This window comes from Anomalospiza imberbis, chromosome 3 (assembly GCF_031753505.1).
Source record: "Anomalospiza imberbis isolate Cuckoo-Finch-1a 21T00152 chromosome 3, ASM3175350v1, whole genome shotgun sequence".
Lineage (NCBI taxonomy): Eukaryota > Metazoa > Chordata > Aves > Passeriformes > Viduidae > Anomalospiza > Anomalospiza imberbis.
Genome location: NC_089683.1, coordinates 50,353,207 through 50,372,237, shown reverse-complemented (window position 1 = coordinate 50,372,237; position 19,031 = coordinate 50,353,207). Strand labels below are relative to the sequence as shown.

At 39.9% G+C, this 19,031-nt stretch overlaps 1 long non-coding RNA gene across 1 annotated transcript in view; it reads right to left on the bottom strand.

Moving 5' to 3' along the window:
* LOC137470741 (uncharacterized) overlaps positions 1 to 18,320 on the bottom strand; it is a 514,479-nt gene extending 496,159 nt beyond the window's left edge. The window contains exons 1-2 of the long non-coding RNA XR_010997231.1: positions 17,875 to 18,320; positions 15,897 to 16,013 (exon numbers count right to left, since the gene is read on the bottom strand). This is a non-coding gene — a long non-coding RNA (uncharacterized lncRNA). The remainder of the gene's footprint in view (positions 1 to 15,896; positions 16,014 to 17,874) is intronic.
* Positions 18,321 to 19,031: the final 711 nt, after the last annotated feature.

Below are 19,031 nucleotides of genomic sequence, written 5' to 3'. Positions count from 1 at the left end.
AGAGCAGTACATTAATCCAGTTTCTTTACCTTATGCTCAGATTCAACTGACTGTAGGCTATAAAATTACTCAAGAGAAGTTAGTTTCATTTGGATTAGCACACATATTTAGTGTATAACTCACAATACAGAAAGATCTCACACTGGGACTGAGAGAATGCCTTTTAATAAAAGAGATCAGGATTGCAATGAAGTCATGAGAATTTCTAGTCAATGATGTATGAAATACAATTTAAAAATTGGTTATTCCATAACCTATGTTTCAATATCAGCTTAGGAAAAAATAGACTTCACTTTCTTGCAGTGCAAGTTGACTTCAAGTAGTAAAAAAAGAGCAAATGGAGCTTCAGGCTGTTCTGTATGGTCAGAAGCAAGGAAAGCCTCAATGCAGGAATAAATTTCAATACCTAAAGCATATTATAACAAAGGGGGTTAAGCAGAAATTTACAGTTAAGTTTTTGGTAGTGTTTCCTCAGGTCCCTAATCAGTCAGTAGCACTAATATGTTTTCAGTAAAGACTTAATATTTACAGCCCACTGCTTTCTCACATTCAGAAAATTACTTAAAGGGAGGTACCATGTTCATATTTCTTGGTATGATGCTGTTTCAGGGATTATAGGCTGCTAAAGTCTACAGCCAGTGGCAGGATTAGAATGCTGCTATTGGCACAAAAGAACAACCACCAACCAACCACCAACCAACCAAAAAACCCCAATGAATTTAAAAACATGTAAAAGGACAGGAAAGAAGGACTTTCCTGATAAAGAACTTTGCCTGAGATTTGGTACTGGAATTTATTCTTGCCTTGCAACTTAATTATCCTTAACCTTTGTCTGTTTGTTCCATATCCTTCCCTGTCTTCCCTACCACCACTGGGTCAACTTAGAAAGTGCAGTTTTCAGAACAGGGATGTTACTCTAGTGCCCTAAGTGAATTACAGATTTATAAATATAAAGGAATTCAGAATTGTCACACAATGTGATAGCACACATCCTGTAGCACACCAACCACATATGCCTTCTGTTGCATGATTCAGATTATTAAACATGTGATTTTTTCTCATAAGCCTCTCGAGCTGAAAAGGCATTCATCTCAACTCTGCAGGCTGCCTCTGTGGCTGGAAGGTTAAACATATTTTTAGGTTCTGAAATACTACTCCAGTGTAGTCAGTATTCTCTGCCCACACGTAATTCCTGTGCCTTCAACAGGGCTTCTACTAGTGACTGTAGGAATACCTCCTCCCTCAAAAGTGAGGCAGACTCTCAAAATTTCCTTGCAAATGAAATCCAAGAGGAAGAGCCTGCAGGGTTCCTAGGCATAACTGAAGCCTCCTCTCAAAGAGGCTCTGGAGGAGACAGCATTTACAGAGTCTTTTTTGCATGAATAATGTAAACCATCAGGGTGATGTTTCTGCACAGTTAAAAGTAACAGCATCATGCTTACCCAGTATTCACAGTGTCCAGAGGGCTTTCAGATCAGAATTTTCTCAAAGTACAAGCACAAAATAATTTTTTTCCTAGCTGCTGATTCTGAAAACTTCAACTGAAAGTTGATCTGAAATGCTTACATTTATTGCACATTGCAAAAATTTTGTGAGCCAAAATGCACTCTAAATTACAGGTATGAAACTGCATATGTCTTCAAGGTGTTAATGTCTACCTTGGAAATCTGTCTTATGTCTGAAACTCTATTAGCAATTGTTGATAAAATTGCTAACAGAGGCAGAATCCATTTTGCCTTACTACAACCACAGATTCTGTGATTTGAGCAGACATAAAGCTGTAATAAAACCTTTTTATCTGTGAGAGTGGTGACGACCAATACTGAGTCAGAAAATGTCATTTCTATTCTTATTTCTCAGATACAACTGCAACTCCAGGAACTACCATGAATTAATTATGTAATGAAAGTGATATTCCCAAAAAAAAAAGAAATTTGAAAATTACTGTCTTTCACATGTGGCTTCTGGTACTAGGAGGAAAATGCCAGTGTTAACTTCAGCTCAATCATTTGGGGGGCACCCCATAGCTGGTAGTTGTGAGATAACACACATTTTAGGTAGGCAGAGAAGCATGGGGGAGCTGCCACAAGTTCACCAGAAAACCACAGCTTGTGTGAGCCCAACTGGAGTCCCTGCTAAGTGCTTTCTATAGCTGTAAATCCATATGCTCTCCTGAAAATCTACTGTTACTTTGTGTAAATCCCTAGCACTCTTTAGCCTACGTGACCCTTCTAATACAGAGACATGTAAAGTGATAGCCAGATTATTTCGATTTCTCCTCCATCAATGACTACAATATTCCTTTGGAGTTACGCTCTATTAAGAAACACCAGCAGAGATCAATACTCAGATCTCTATCTGTTTCAACTTTATTTGCTTATTCCCCACTGTGCTTTCTGTGGGGGAATGATATCTAGTGCTTTCTAGTTTACGGGATTGTGAGCTGCACCAAGATAATACAGTTCAGGAGAACTGTTCACCTGAATACTAAATTCATGCATGTAGGGCTGAAATTAAGATAAAACTTTGTTTTGTTGGTAGAGAAAGAAAATAAATTCAGAGTCTTTTTCTCTTCTCTAATCTTAGAATTTTCTGCTCAGTCTGAATGAGGTAAAAAAATCTCATATCTTGCTATAAAACCTTCCTTAGACCCTCTGTTGCAGCACTTTACAGCAGCATTTGAGCCTGGAGGCAATGGATGAGGGAGGTTGGAAGAACCTGCAGACTGCTCTGGATAGATGGTCTCTTCCCAAATTCCTGTGCCAGCTAGGAGCTTGGCCCCTCATCCTGCCCTTCCCTCCTCCCAAGCCTCTGACCTGCTGTCCCTCTGCTGAAAGTCATTGTCCTCAGTCTTTTCCAGCAGAAGGGCTGGTACAGAAGCTTCAGACAAAATCATTATATCTCAAGTGTCTCACCTCCTCTGTGTACAGCCTTAGGAAGGCAGGGCCCTTCTTCCACCAGATGCTGATGAGAAATACAAGGCAGCAGCCTCTCACACTATCCATTACTGGCCAGCTGGAGCACAGGTGGGAGAGGGCTGGCTGAAGGCATGTAGGTATTTCTTTAGATGTTCAGATCTTCATAGACAGGTGAGGAGAGAGGCCTGAGTTTCTGGAACCAGGAGCCCCCACTAGCAGAATCATCAACTGTGGAATTGCTAAATCCAACCATGAAACCAGCACTGTCAAGCCCACCACTAAATCATGTATATAAGCTCTACATCTATCTGTCTTTTAAATTCTTTCAGGGATGAGGACTCAGCCACTTCCTTGGCAGCTTGATCCAATGCTTGATAACCCTTTCCTGGAAGAATTTTTCCCTAATATGCAATCTGAACCTATCCTGGCACAACTTGAGGCAATTCCCCCCTGTCCTGTAACTTGTTGCCTGGGAGAAGAGACTGACCCCCACCTCACTACAGACTCCTTTCAGGTAGTTGTAGAGAGCAATAAGGTCTCCCCTCAGCCTCTTTTTGTCCAGGCTAAACATACCCAGCTCCCTCAAGATGCTCCTTGTTAGCCAGACCTTCACCAGCTCTGTTGCTCCTCTCTGGATACGCTCCAGCACCTCAATGTCATTCTTGTAGGGAGGGACCCAAAACAGAACACAGGATTCGAGGTGAGGCCTCACCAATGCTGAGTACAGAGAGAAGATCACTGCCCTGGTCCCACTGGACACACTATTGCTGATACAGGCCAGATGCCTTTGGCCTTCTTGGCCCCCTGGGCACACACCGGCTCATGTTCAGCTGGCTGTCAACCAGCACCCCCAGGTCCTTATGCAATAGGCAGATCTTCTACTGCTCTCTCACAAGCCTGGAGACTTGCATGGGGTTGTTGAGACCCAAGTGCAAGATATGGCACCTGCCCATGTTGAAATTCATAGAGTTGACCTTGTCCCATCTATCCAGTCTGTCCAGATCCCATTGCAGAGCCTTCAGGCCCTCCAGTAGATCCTCACTCCTGCCCAACTTGGAGTAGTAACACATGCCTGAGCCTATGAGCTGCTGAAGGACAGTCAAGCCCAGGCACAATGTTGAGCCAGTGCAACACTTAAGCATAGCTCCCTCTGGACACATCTACATAATTAATACTCAGACACTTTCAAATTGTACTTTGAGTTTTCACAAGAGCAAAAATTTGTATTTTTGGCAAAGGTACCAGTATCAAAATGACTGGGTGCTTATATTCCTAGCACTTCTGTGCTTTCCTCTCTGTCTTGGGACTTTAGAATATGGCTCCTTGCCTTGCTCTTCAGTTTTTCTGTGAGCAATAATTGCTCTATCCTCACCAAGGCTTTTACAAGTCTTTGTTTGTTTGCAGGGCAAATATCTAATGAATCTCAGCTGGAGGATCTGCATTTAGATTTATTCTTCCAACATGCCCACCCCATTGTGTGGGACTTTGTAACACACCCACATACTTAGAAGGGGCGTTCATACTTTAGAAACAGGCATGCATCCAAGAGCTTTGCTGGATCAGGATCAGAGTATTCACCACCAGATGGCACCCACAGGTGGAAAGTTTTTATTCCCTTTATTACATAATTTTATGATTTTTTTGTGCAGTAGTGACTAGACACAAGAGTACTAGATACTATCTCAACAGCTGTGATAGTTTCTCATTTGTTTAAAACAATACATTTTAAAACCAAATTATTTATCATTTTTATCTGAGTAGTCATGTGAAAGCAGGTGCATCATCAGCACAGCACACAAGTCAGACATATGCTCCAACACCACATTCCCCCTTTGTTCAGACCTGTTAGCCTGCTGTGTGTTCTTGTGCTTTAAGATCCAACACAGCCCTGAAGATTCCATTTAATTTCATCCACAAGCACCCCTAAGTCACAGGACTGTGGACTGAGATGGAAAGACTGAAGGGCATCAGAGGCACCAAGATGCGATGCCATAACTGCTTTCTGTGTATCGTGTCACTGAGACACACAGGTTAATAACTAGGTCTGAACACAATGTCTGCAGCATCTTCTTCTGAGAACTTAGCAACAAATCATTACAGTCTGTGTGATGTCAAGCTGTTGCCATGTCAGTAATCCCAACTCTATTTTGTATTTCACTTTTGCAAAGCCAAATGCCACTCTGCTATGGTCACAGGTATTCCCAGCCATACAGGAAAGCTGAGTCACGCAGACACAGTTTTAAACCTGTTAATGTTTATAGGAGCTGTTGTCCAACACAGTGGGAGGTGTGCATGCCCCTAAGAAAGTTTTTTTGCCGTAACTAGCAGAGCCTGAATTTGTGCCTCAAAGCATTCAGGCATGCTAGTCACAGAACCTCAACACCTCATGGAAATACCTCCTGGCTGTGGGCAACAAGCACACTCACATGGGTGTTGAGTCACAGAATGACAGATTTTTCATGAGAGAGAAAAAAATCCCCAAAACACAACACAAAACTAGTGCCACGTTTTCTTCTAGTACAGTTGAAGATATCCAGATCTCCAGAAATCTTCATGGCCCTATACTCCCTTACTCCTACGGCAAGTCCATACTCCTAGCATCACAACTCACCTATAATGGTTCTTTACTTACCTGCTTTTTTTCCCACAGGTTGTGCCACCTTAATGCCTCATGAAGACTACTACTACTACTACTACTACTACTACTATTATTATTATTATTATTATTATTATTATTATTATTTTGCAACTCAGAAGAATTCATCTAAGTACTCTCCAGTTTTCATGTCTCTTTATTCAATCCATTTTAAGCAAGTTCCACTATGAAAAAGAGGTTCTGATATGGAAAGGTACATTGACATACAGCTTTAGTAGTTAAAAGCTGTTTGCCTTGTTTTTAAACACTGACAGTGAAATTCAATATAGACAAATATAGAAGGATACAAATAGAGAAAAACGATCTAAGTTTTAAATCTGTAGGAGAGGGCTTAGAGCTGACTCTTGGCCAGATTGAGATCTTCAGCTTGTAATAAATAATTTAAAGAAAACATCAGCATGATACTGAGCAGAAGCCAAAGTAAATGTTCAGAATTATGAGAATTCTACCATGGTAGCTGGTATGTTTTGGATTTGTGATGAAAACAGTGTTGATAACAGAGAATTTTAGCTATTACTGAGCAATGCTTTCACAGAGTCAAAGCTATTTCTGTCTCTCATGCTGCACCACCAGTCAGTTGGCTGGGGATGCACAAGAATTTGTCAAGGAGACACAGCCAGGAAAATTGACTACAAGTGACCAAAGGCATGTTCCATACCATGTGGCATCAAGCCCAGCATACAAAAATGGAGGAAGGAGAAGCAAGTGAGAGATGTTCTGAGTCACAGTGTTTGTCTTCCCAAGTCACCATCATGCCTGATGGAGCCCAGCTCTCCTGGGGATGGCTGAACACCTGCCTGCCCATGGGAAAGAGTGAGTGAATTCCTTGCTTCATTTTGCTTGTGTGCACAGCTTTTGCTTTACATATTAAACTGTCTTTATCTCAACCATGAGTTTTCTCACTTTTACCCTTCTGATTATTTTTTTCATTCTACTGTGGGAAAGAGAGCAAGCAGCTATGTGGGGCTGAGCTGCCTACAACAGTAAACCTTGGTATGCCACTACATACATCTCTTCATGAATACTCTGTACTGTTCTTGTGCCACTCTCCACAGCAAAAAGGAGCTCAGAAAAAAATAGCAGAGAAGCAAAACAACATTGAAGCCACTTACAGAACTTGTCTGAAGCCTTTTTCAGAATTATTCCCATTACAAAGAACTGAAATTACTAGTCTTATATCCAGAGTCCAGCTGAGGGTGCATTGCAGAAGGGATCTGTAGAACTATGAAGATGTGAACAAGGAACAAATAAATGCTCGGAGTTCACCAGCTTAAGATGGTGAACCTATTTAAAAGTAAGTGTGGCAGAAACAGGTGCAGGAGAACACACAAATCAGTAAATCCACAGGAGTTTAAAAGGGGATTGAACAAAGAAGAGAATACCAAAGACACGATATGGTTCAGGAGCTGCAATATGTTAGACCATAGTCTTGGGAAATATCACACTGCATTTGCTCCTCTCTTACACACTTGCCTGCACCTTGCTTCTCAAATCAAGGCTGTTCTTGCATCCATTTCCATTTTTAAAGAATTACAAAAAGCAGTTTCCTGGTTTGTCACCTATGTAGTAAATGTCAGGTTTCTAATGGAAATATTAATTTGCAAGATGCTCAAAAATCCATATATATAACAAGCTTCTATTTAATAGAAGAATCTCAACCAAATGGATTAATCAAGCTATTCTTGTTTATGAGGAATCATTGATGAGCACAATGGTTTGCAGATGGATTAATTACTAATCCTACAGATCTTCAAAACACAATGTAGACATGGAAGACAGTCCACATGAGAAGTATAACCTAGTGCTTGCCACTGCCTTGTCACTTCCCAGGACAATTTTGTTCTATAGCCTAAACTGCAGAAATTGAGTGAACGCCCATGGAGAAAAGGATAACCAAAATGGGGACAGTGTTAAAAGGTTAAGCAGAAAAGAAAACACCAATAAAGCTAACAAAGATCTCCAGGGAAGATTCACAAGGAGTAAGTGTTATCAACAGAGCCGAGTCAAGAAAGTACCATGGTTAAAGGAAATACAGCTTTCATTTGGGGAGGTGACAGAAAAAGGACTTTTTGCTCCTGGTCCTTAAAAAACTATCTGAAAAAAACCCTCACAGATAAACAGGTGCAAATAAAAGCTCTGCCTGGAGACCTCTCAGTTCAATAATTCTCAAGAAACTGAACTGGCCTATCTAATTTATTAGTCTATTAGCCCCAAGAAACTAGGTTTTAAAGAGCCCTAGCAACCAAAAACCACTAAGAGAGGGTCTTTGCTAACATATCACTTTTATCTCCAAGGTCTCTCAAATTCTTAAGGTACATTTACATGAGACTAAAAAAAAAGAACAATAAACTGCCTTCCTCTCACAAAACCCCAGCTACAAAAAGCACAGAGAAGAGCCGTTTGTGCAACAGAGAGGCTCTTACCTGGAAGGCAGACTCCTGGCAACAGGACAGAGAAGAAAACTCTCTTGTGACTCCTGCTTGGTAAACAGGCATCACCCTAAATCACATTAATTAGTTTAATTTAAGAGTCTCACAGAACAGTTCACAGTGGCAGGAATGCAATACTGCAGTGCACAGCAAATGGGAAATTGCTAGTGGGCAGTTTTTCATTCCTGTTCATCACAAATCTGAGTGGTTAAAAAGTGTTGGTATCTTCCTGACGATAACTGGGTATCAAAGTTGATACCTTAAAGAACAAAAGTGGAACACAGGAAGGACTGTGAATGAAGAAAATATAAAATATGAATGAGAAAAATGCTGAATTGGCTTCTAAAACAAGAGGATTTAGACCATGTAGTCCAGAGCAAGCCTGGAGACTGGCCACAAGTTCCTGCAAAATAGATATTTAAGTGGATTTGCAAGTTCGGAGATTTCTTTATTGATATTTTGACATTGTTTCAAACTGTGTTACACATGTAGCCCTCTAAATCCATAAGAAAAGTATAAACACTCAAACAGTGGATATTTTTATCCCATCTTCCTTGTGATTAAGTTGGAAGGATGGACATCAGATAGGCACAACATATTTTCTAGCCTATTTCTGAGCTTTTCCTACACTGAGAGTGCTGGGGGAGTGACAGTTTAGACTGCTCCAAAACCACACAAATGGGCTCTCAGTGTGGGATGAAGCATCCCTTTGGAGAGCTAATTGAAAGAAGCAGTTCCACAATAGCTGCTCAAGGCCAGATCTCTATTGAAGACAGTTTGGCCAAAACAACTGTTGACAAAGCAGCCAATATCCGAATCAGCTGCTTGAGCCAGCCTCTGGCACACTCTGCTCTCTGCCTTGGTCTGGCTGGAATGCCGAAATTGCAGGTCCCTGTGTGGTGCAGTGGTTCCCAGTGCTGCATCTCTGCATTCTGGGCAAAGAAACCCTCCAGTTCTGGAAATGTAGCATGCTGGCAGTTGATCCCAGTGTATTGAGAAGTGCTAGATCTAATAATTCGTATTTATAGGTTAACACTGGGACGATTTGAGAGATAATATCTATTGTTAGATCAAAATGCAGTAGCTGCAAATTGTTTAAAAAGGAGGAGTAAATCTACATGTGTTCAGAGATTTAGATCCTCAGGTGGATGCTTGCAAAGTCTGCAAATTAGGTGCTGTTTGTACTGATTTGAACTTCTTTTATCACATTAGAACTACCTCTGTCGGAGAATGAGTGTCCTCTTCCTCTCAATGCAGTTAACAAAGCAAAATGATCAGAACATTTTCCCTGCAAAATTCCTCATTAAAGGATGTTGATAGATAAGCAGAAAATAATGTGGTGAGGAAAGAAAGGATATTACTCCACAGATGATTTTTCCCCCCAAGATCAGGAATTAGATTCCTCAATTGACAGTGATGTGTTATGGCATATCCATCTAAAAATAAATAATATAAACTTATATCAGATTAAGTCATCTTTACATTTTGTGTGTAAATTAAATCAGATCTGATCTGGAATTCACTGACACAAGCAGTGAACTTTAAAATGCTCTTTCCATCCAGACACTGTTCACAGAAGAACTGAACTCAAATTATTTTCACTCTTTTCACCAACTTAAATGTCAAAAGAAGGAAGATGCAAAAGTGCACATGAGGGCATATAATTTTTCTCATTCCGATAATTTAAGATATTAGTGATATAAGTAGCAGCTATTTTAAGAATGGAATATATGCATTTCCATCTATGCCTTTCCAAAACTGCTTTTCTTACTGTACCTAAAAGTCTTTGCAGTGCTCTCCACAAAGTATAAACATAATTAATTGATTGTGGTCTGTATTAAACTACTCCAGCAGGGGACATCACACATGCAGCTGTCAGCTGCAAAATTCAATTCTGTCCCTCAGAGCTTTGTCTTCCACATTTACATTATGCTGCACCTGGAAGACATTTTTCACCATTACCAGACATACATAAACTGTAGCTTGAAAGTATAAATAAACATACAGAGGAGCTACTCATTAAGACTCAAGCATCTATTACAGTCAGTCATCAGCACCAGACAGCACTAGACAGCACTAAACACTGCAAAGGATGGCTTTCATTTTATTAATTCTGTGAAAGTTTGCAAGTTTCCTGCCCAAAGATCAATTGTCTCAGATTTTCACTTCTTTAGCTCATGAAATTACAACCAATATTACTTATTTGATTACTGGACCTGTTCTTCATTAGAAAGTGGTGATCATTTAATATATCAAGCACAAACATTGCTCTGCATTCCACTCATTGGACTACATCAACACCATTTGCATCTGTAAGTTAGCACTGTGGAGTGTCCAAATTTTCCCATTTGTTCAGCAGCTGAAAATGCATGGCAGTAACTCAAAGTCTGCCTGCTGTCAGAACCAGATGACAATGAATGATTGGGTGACAGTGGATGACGTTCATTTCCTTTTCTTGCATACTTATGATCATCAAGCATAAAATTGCAAATTTTGATTAATCTGGGACTTCTGAAAGTCTGCTGAAACCTGTTTTAAATGACTGCTCAAGAAATAAGAAGTAACAAAGTGTTCATAGATCAAATTGCCTAATAACGTACTCCAGGTAAATCAGCTTGAAAATAATAACAAATAATAACAATTTAAAAATCTAAGAGATGAGTAGAAATCTGAATTGGAACTTTTTCTGCCCTGTTTAGTTAATGCATTTTGGCACAGAGGCCTTATCTCCCCCATTAGCACTAATATTTTAGCTAACGTAATTAATTTAATTATGGGTAAAAGCTGAGGAATGTTCATTAGTCAGACCATAAGACTGGTTTAAATGTTTTAAATTGGTTTTTTTTCCCTGATATAGACTGCCTTGAATCTGAAAATTTTTTCATCAATTTTGTTCTAAATTTGCAATGCCTTCCTCTCTATATTTTGCCGTTGTAAATATACTTATTCTGAAACAAATTCTAAATTTGTTTAAAAATTACTAGCCTGATCTGCTTTTATTTTACTTTAAAACACAAATGTACTCTTTAAAGTGGTTATATTTCAAGGTTTCATATCTTACAGATAATGAAACATGGTTGGAATATGCACTGTCATAACTTGCTAGGACAAAATAACTTCATGCTGCCTCTGAGTGGAGGGTTCCTTCTTTTCTTTTTTCACTCCAGGTTGCATATTCCTGGGCTCAGAGGGTCACAGAAGGACAGAATAATTATTCATCTCCCTGAAAAATAGCAAGAACCAAAGAGAGAGTAAATAAAAATTGAGACAGAAAGTATCTCTTTAGGATATGGAAGTGCTTTACACCATTAAATCTCTAGGAGATATAGATTCCCCAGGGGCTGGGGAACAGCACACAAAGCAGAGCCCAGGACATACGTCTCACTTACACTGCTCCTGGGCCTGGGCCTGTCTATCAGCTCTGCTATGAAAACATTACCACAGCTTAAATGTTTAATAGTGGAGAGAGACAATGTGATTGATATAACTAGAGAGCAAATCCAGTCATGTATTGACTGCGCTATTCCACTTCTTCTGCAGCCTGACTCTGGGACTTAATGAAAGAAAAGGAGTACATTAAATTCATGCTGACAAAAAAACCAAGGCAGGGATCTTTTAGCTATTCTAGGAACCATCTGTAAAAGTTAGTTAGCTTAGAGCAGCAGTAAGCCAAAATCTTCATGGGGGATATGTGATGATGTAATGTGGTCATCCCAAATGAACAGCTATAAAATTCTATAGCACACCACACTTTGCAAGACACTGTAAAGATTTTATGGCCATGCATCTGGGATGAGTGCTTTGCTCATGAGTGATGGAGCCACCAGTGAGTTATGTAAGTCTTTGCCAGAGGAGCAGCATAGAACATAAACATTTTTTATAGGACTCCACACCATCTCACGTAGTAATCTGAGGACAGACTTTCTCATTTTTACTTATTTTTGGTCCCTGTTGAAAGACTAATGTTTAGAAACACTGTTATATGAGAAACAGCAGAATCTGTTTCCGTCACCACTCCCTTCAGCAGCTAAATATACAATGGAAGTTTTATCAATTTGGTTTCACAGTTGTAATGTGACTTACAGATGCCTGTGGTATTGCCATCACCACAGATGCAATGGACATATGCTCAGGAGGAGTCAGGAAGACAGCAGTGGCCACTGTGCTGGCAGACTTAATATCCCTCTGCTTCCATAACCACTGCACCTCTGAACACATCGCAGAACAAAGTGGAAACCATTCCCCTGCATTCCTTTTGATGGGCTCTGTGCTTTGTGAGTTTTTTGTATATCAAGTTATCCAGCCAATACACAACACAGTTCCTACAATTAAATTTGCACTGTGCAAATCTGGGCCCCACAGCAACACGGTGACCTCAATAGAAGGTATTTCAGCTGGTCTCCTTCCCCATTTTACACTGGGCAAGGTTATCCAACAAACAGATCCTCAGAGACCTACTTGAAAGGAAATGCCATTACATACATCCAGGATTTCAATCTATGTGCTAAAAGGGAGCCTGGACCCACCTTCAAAGAAGTACTTGGGACAGTATCCAGTCTGGAGACTGCCATGGGGGGGTCTGCATCATTTGAAAGAAACAGAGCTAAACCTCTAGAATCCAAAACTAGTAAAATTTTATGAAATCACTTCATTTATTTTCTTATGTTTGTATGTTGTATTCTTCTCTCTCTTATATGCAATAGTGGTGGCATTCTCTGCAGCTAGAATTCAGGAGGCATATTGCCATTTCTTCCATGCATCCTTAAGTACACTTAATTTAGTGAAGAACTAATCAACACACAGTAGTTTAACTGGTCATCCTGAATAGTGCAAGTTAGCAGCCAGACAAGGTCTACTGGATCCTTCTTTTTCAAAAATGTGGTTTGTTTGATTTTTAAGAGATTTGTATTCTTTCTTCTTCACAATCTGATCAACTATCCATCAAGAAAGAAATGCTACTTTAATTGCACAAGCTTCCTTTTATATTGTGCTCCTTGACTGCTGAAGAATTACTGTTGCGTTCTGGTACCATTTCAAATGCTACCATTTCTGGTAGCATTTCAGAATTTTGGGGACTTAGTTTGTGAAAAAAGCTATTAGAAAAATATGTCGCAGCATGCACTCTTTTGTTAATATATGCACTGCTGTATGTATATATGTATAAAACATATTTTAGTACTTCAAGTAAAGAAATAAAGTGCAGAACAGTTTGAACAGCAAATGTTCTGCACAACCTACAGAGAGATGGGAGGATGTATTCATCAAATGGGTTGTATAATCTATGACAAGATTAGAGGGGGCTACAAAAGAGTACAAAAGAACAAGAATAACAAGAAAACCAGGACCAAGTAGTTCATACTGAGCAAAAAACTCCTTTTCACATACTAAAAAACACAAGAATATGGTACATATTTCCTGTTGTCATACATCAACAGAGCTGTTTAACAGGCTGCAGTCACCTGAGTAAAACTGGGGGTTTACGGGTGGCAATAAGGTCCTGTGCATAGATGATAGACTTGCTATGGTGTAACTGACTTAAATCGGTCCATTGAGTGCCCTATTGCTGGCAATCACAGGGAGAAGAAAATAATCCAATGTGAACTTCAAGTTTAGATTATGTTCATGGGGGCTGACAGACATGAACAAAATTAAGTGTCTTTTTCATTGCTCACAGAGGGCATCTGATATGGAAATAATTTGGAGAAGATAAGCACAGAACCTCACAATGCCATTTCCAGAATCATTTTTCAGCATAGAACTGCACTTTAAACTACTGTCAGATAATCAAAAGATTTGGGAGCAGCAGATGATACTACCACTATCTGATGCTATTACCTTTTTGCCAGAGACCATCAATTTATGTCACTGAAGAAGAGGAAAAGCAAACAACAGATGAAAGGATGAACCAGTTGCTCTCTTTTGATCCAGTGGCATGATCTAAGGGAGACCCTCAGCGTCCAACTTCACAAAGTGAGATTAATGAAGTCCTGAACCATCTGCCTTGGCAGCTTATTGTTCATCAATTGCTTTGGGGCAGGGTGGGGGAGGGGGGTTGTTCTGCAAACTATGTGTGCTTCAACACTTCAGCACTGAAATCAGTGCTTTGTACCTCACCTTGGACACTCCTGAATGTCTAACCTCCCTCCTTAACAAATTGAAAGCTTCAGCAATGAGAGACAACCAGAGATGAAGAAGAAATGTCTGGGGAAGACGCCTATTAATCACTAATCATGTGGTTTGCAGAGCTGCACATGGGCTGGGCACAGGTCCTGTGTAGCAGAACCAAATGTAAAACAGGGAGCCATTTCATACAGTTCACCGTGGCCCTGGCAGCACCAAAGCCAATTTTACAAGAGGAGCCAGCACATAGGTAAATTGAGCAAGGCAGTATTTAGAAACATAGTTGGAGGGCAAAGGATGGAAGGACACAGAGTCTTTCAAAGATACCCACGAGAGTCAGTCAGGCTCTCACACCTGTATAGACCCCTTTCTCAGCAGCTGGCAGCAGGTTCTGCTCTGGTGCTTTAAGAGAAGTTTATCTAGCTTTGCTCGCAGTGAAGCGTGAGATTAGGTTAGACAAAATGTTCACATGGCTGTCTCAAATACCTTTCTGTATTGCTTTTCTCTACTGCTAAATGACAGTGGCTCTGTAAGAAGAAGGATTCTGGTCAAGTATCACAGTATTTCAGAAACAAGGAATTGCAGGTGCCTGAAACCTAGTTGGAAACAGAATGTGAGGAACTCACTGAGGTACATCAGTAAGCTTACATGTTGTCCTGGGAATGAAAGCAAAGGGCTCAGTTTGAGTTGGATTTTTACCTCAACATAACTTAAGTGCAAGTTAAAACAAACAAGCAAACAAACAAAAACAAACAATATTTTCAGATCTGCAGATAAGCCTACAGAAAGGCAAAAGGGATACAATACTGGAATCACAAACATTACTAAGGACTCCTTCCACAGGGGCATGTATGGTAGTAAATCCTTCATCTGTAGGTGTCCAAGAATATAAGGACAGAAGGTGAGAGCATCGTGTGCAACACCAAGAGACTTGATGCCCACTGATATTTCTTTTTTAAGTGGGCACTTAACTTTTACTAAATTACTGATTTACAAAGTCCTGTTGGGTATTTAAAAAAATCGAAATACTCACAGCTCATTACCATGCTTTTATCAGCACATAGCTCAACATGGTACACCCCTGGCTTGCCACTGGTAGTCTGCAAATACTGTAAAATAGACCAAGCAAAATTAAGCACAACACTTAAAATTTGCCTATTTCTCTAAAAAAAAATGTTAAGTGCTTTGATTGTTCGAGTCCTGTCTTCTGTCACGAGGCTGTTGGTGACACTCTACTGCCCTTCAGTGGCAATCCTACTGCCAATCAGTGGCAGTGGTTGGCAATCCTCAGTGCAAGGCTGCCTTGATGTTCAAGGTGGATGACTTGCTAACTCACAGTGCAGACCTCTGCCTTTCCACTATGCTTGCATATTAGTTTAAACTGGTAATTTCTCTGAAAACATCCTGCTTACCTTGGTAAATGAGGTGAGGCTTGTTTATTACTTTCTTGTCATTCAGAAGTTATGCACTTAAAGAAGAAGGAACACTTGCAGAATGAAAGGAAGAATGCATGGAATCCAAAGTTGAAATCTTCTACAAATATTTCCATTAATGTCATGTTTTAAATCAATGTGTTTTCTTTAACTATAAACAAAGTCAAGTGAAAATACCACAAATCATGCTTGGGCAGTCTAATATCCTACGTGTTCCGTCTTCTTGTTGTACATAGTAAGGAACATTAAAATTAGATGAGGAAGTGTTAGCTATATGCTGCTATCAAGCTGTATGATGGCACAGATAGGACATAATTACATCCCAGCACTTCAAACAGACCTGTGAAATCTGGGTCTTGTACTGAGGCCATATTTGAGTTGTAGCTGGTTTGGGATCCATTGTTTCTCTCTTGCGTCTTTTGGAGGACAAGGCACAGAAAACCTTATGGAAGAAAAGCTAAAGGCAAATAAGAAAATGAAGCTATTATTTTTTGAAACATCAAATGAAAGATACTTCTAACAATGGAAAATTTCCCAAAGAGAAGGAATAGAAGTCCCTTTATTTGAGCCAGTAAATGTGTTCAAGACTGATGTTCAAGAGCTATAATCTTGCATTGACAGAGCAATGGACTACATCACTCAAAGTTTTCTGTTTGCTGTGGACTGTTTTTTTTCTCTCCTAATATAAGTCTGCTAAAATTTCAGATTGACACTGTTGTAACTGAGGAAAAGGGGGCACTGTAGTTTAATTACCTAAGATTCTCCTAGACACGAGTCACACCCTGAGCTCACACTACAGCTCTCCTTCCACTGTGGAATGCATTAGACCAAAGTGTCTAAGTGTCTTCCCATTCCAGCACATCTCTCATCAGCTTCCAGCAAAAGGGTCAAACCCCTCATGAAAATGGTCCTGAGCTACCCCCAGGTGGCTGGGATTGACCTGGCTCATCAACCATCCACATGACAATACATGAAACAATTTGAATTTGCAGTGGAATACCAAGGGAGAATTTCAATTTGAGTGCTCCACTTCATCACCATAAATAGTAAAACTCTGCTTGGCCCTGTGATCCCTCAGAGGCACAGATACACATTCTGTGTATCTGTGCCTCTCCCAGTGTTTCAATGGTATCTTTTTATGAGAGATAAAAACCATCTTTATCTCTTGCTTGATGTCAGTGAGTATTGAGCATTAAGAACAGATTTTCACAAGATCCTCCACCAAAATTATTATATTAATTTTGTAATTAAAGATCCTGTGAAAACAAAATGCAGTGGACACAGAATTGAACAGAAGAGAATCAAATAGAATTTTCCACAGGCTTGCCATACCTCCAATATGGCAAATCACGCTGAAATGTAGAAACCAAACAGCAACAGTTCTACAGTTAGGTAAAAGCCTGCATTTCAAATACTACCAACCAAGACAGAAAATATAACCTGTTACATGTGACCTCTTCCTGGTTTTTTATTTAAAATTATCATGAGATCTTTAGCTTCTACCCAGTTGCAAGTCATACACAGATAAAGTGACTCATCTTATGGCCTTATCCAAAGGAAAACATTTCCTAACAAATCACAGAGCCAAAGTTGAAAACCCTGAGGCCATATCTATAGCTACACTAGTAAAGGAAATGTGCCAGGGCCTGTTTTCTGGCTCTGAGATCAGCTGACACATGTTGCCACATCTTCTACTAAGTTCCCTCAGCCTCCAAAAGCTCCCTCAGCTTGGATCATCCAAGCTGCCACAGCAAGTACAGTCCCTGGCATTTATGAAGTCCCACACTGAGCCTGGAAAGGCTTTGAGAAAATGCCAGTTATTCTGACTGAAAAGAGTGCCAGGGTCTACATCAACAAGTGCCTGGGAATGCTGTGACATCATTTAATTCAGCAGCATAGGTGCAGCCTGAATCTCAATTATCAGTGTTTTAAATCTGTAGAAGGAATAGCAAGGCAGGAAGTTAGATCTGGGACTTTTACATATAGGACTATCTTTAAACTGAGTGTCTGACTCATTACAGAAAGAAGACTCGCTGTGAAAGTTACAGTAGGATTAAGCATCCTGACATTTGAAAGATGTTCAGATCTAAGTTATCTGGGTCTAAGATTATGCTTAAAGTATATCTCTAACTGAAACACTCTGCTGACATCAGTCTTGAGAAATGAGTATAAGGTACTTTCCCACTGTAACCACAAAGGTAATATTAATGCTGAGAGACTATTTTACAGTGTTACTTCATTGCAATGAGCCAATACAGAATTTATTGTACCTGGAGAACTGCCTCAGAAAATCTTAAAAAAAAAAAAAAGAAACTGACCTTAAATAGCTCCTTGATTATGAATGATCAGCCAAGCCCTGGTGTTCTGGTCTGCAAGATTCTAGAAGCAGACTGAAGCATAGAACTTCAGACAGAGGTATTGCAAACTGCCTCTGATTAGGGATACCAGTACACACAAAAAGATTTAATCAAATGCTGAGCAAAAGATCAAAGGGAATTAGAAATGTACAGCTCTGGAAAGAATACCAGATTTCTTTCCTCTTTGCCTCCTATGATCCCAAATTCCTTTTAAACCAGCAGGAATTCCAGAAGATTCATGCCACTGACAAGAGCTGCTTCTGTCTTGTGCTCCTGTGTGTCAAAAAGAAGCTGCTCTCAGAGATAAAAATCTACACAGTTCTCCAAAATCTGTTTATTCATATGTTTTTAAAGTTAAATTTACTCAGTGGGCAAAGCACTTTACTCAGGTAGTCAAGAGAAAAGCAACTCACACAAGGTAAGTAAGCAGGAGCAAAGTGAAAGGCGGAGCTCAGCAGCTGCTAAACATAAACCCAGTCAGGGCGTCTGATTGCTTTTTGTTTCTCACAAGCCCTGTGGCTCCCCTTAATTTCAGGGATGTATCTACCACTCTAATTGCTCCCACAGCTGTTGCAGTCATGGGCATTATCCCTGTAACTCCTTCTACTTCTGTAGAAAGCTATGCATGAGCAAAACGCTGCAAGGCTCTCTGTTTCTCTTAGAGGAATGAAATCTCACTTCTCCTTGATGCAATAGCAATACTTTAGAGAGAACTATCAATAAGGATAGAAGCTAAACCTTCTTGTGTGAGGTATTGTCCAAGTGATTAAAAAGCCTAGATGCAAAATGTCAGTTGAAAGACAGAGAAGCATCACAGCAGTTGGAAACCTCAGGAAAAGCCTCATAAATGGTCTTCTCATTCACTGGAATATATGTATTGTGTGGCTCATTTTTCCTCTCTGCCTATTTGCTCTATAAAGCCAAGACCTGAAATTTAAATGGCTACTTGACATGTCTGTTTTAAGCAATTTCACCTCAATGGACTTCCTTCAGCTTTGGTTGTTTATCAAAGTGCTGACCCTTGAACTTTATTTCCCTACTAATCTTATCTTTTACTGATCTCTAGGAAGTTGACATATGGATCAGTGTCACCAGAGTGACTGAACAAGGTAAACTTA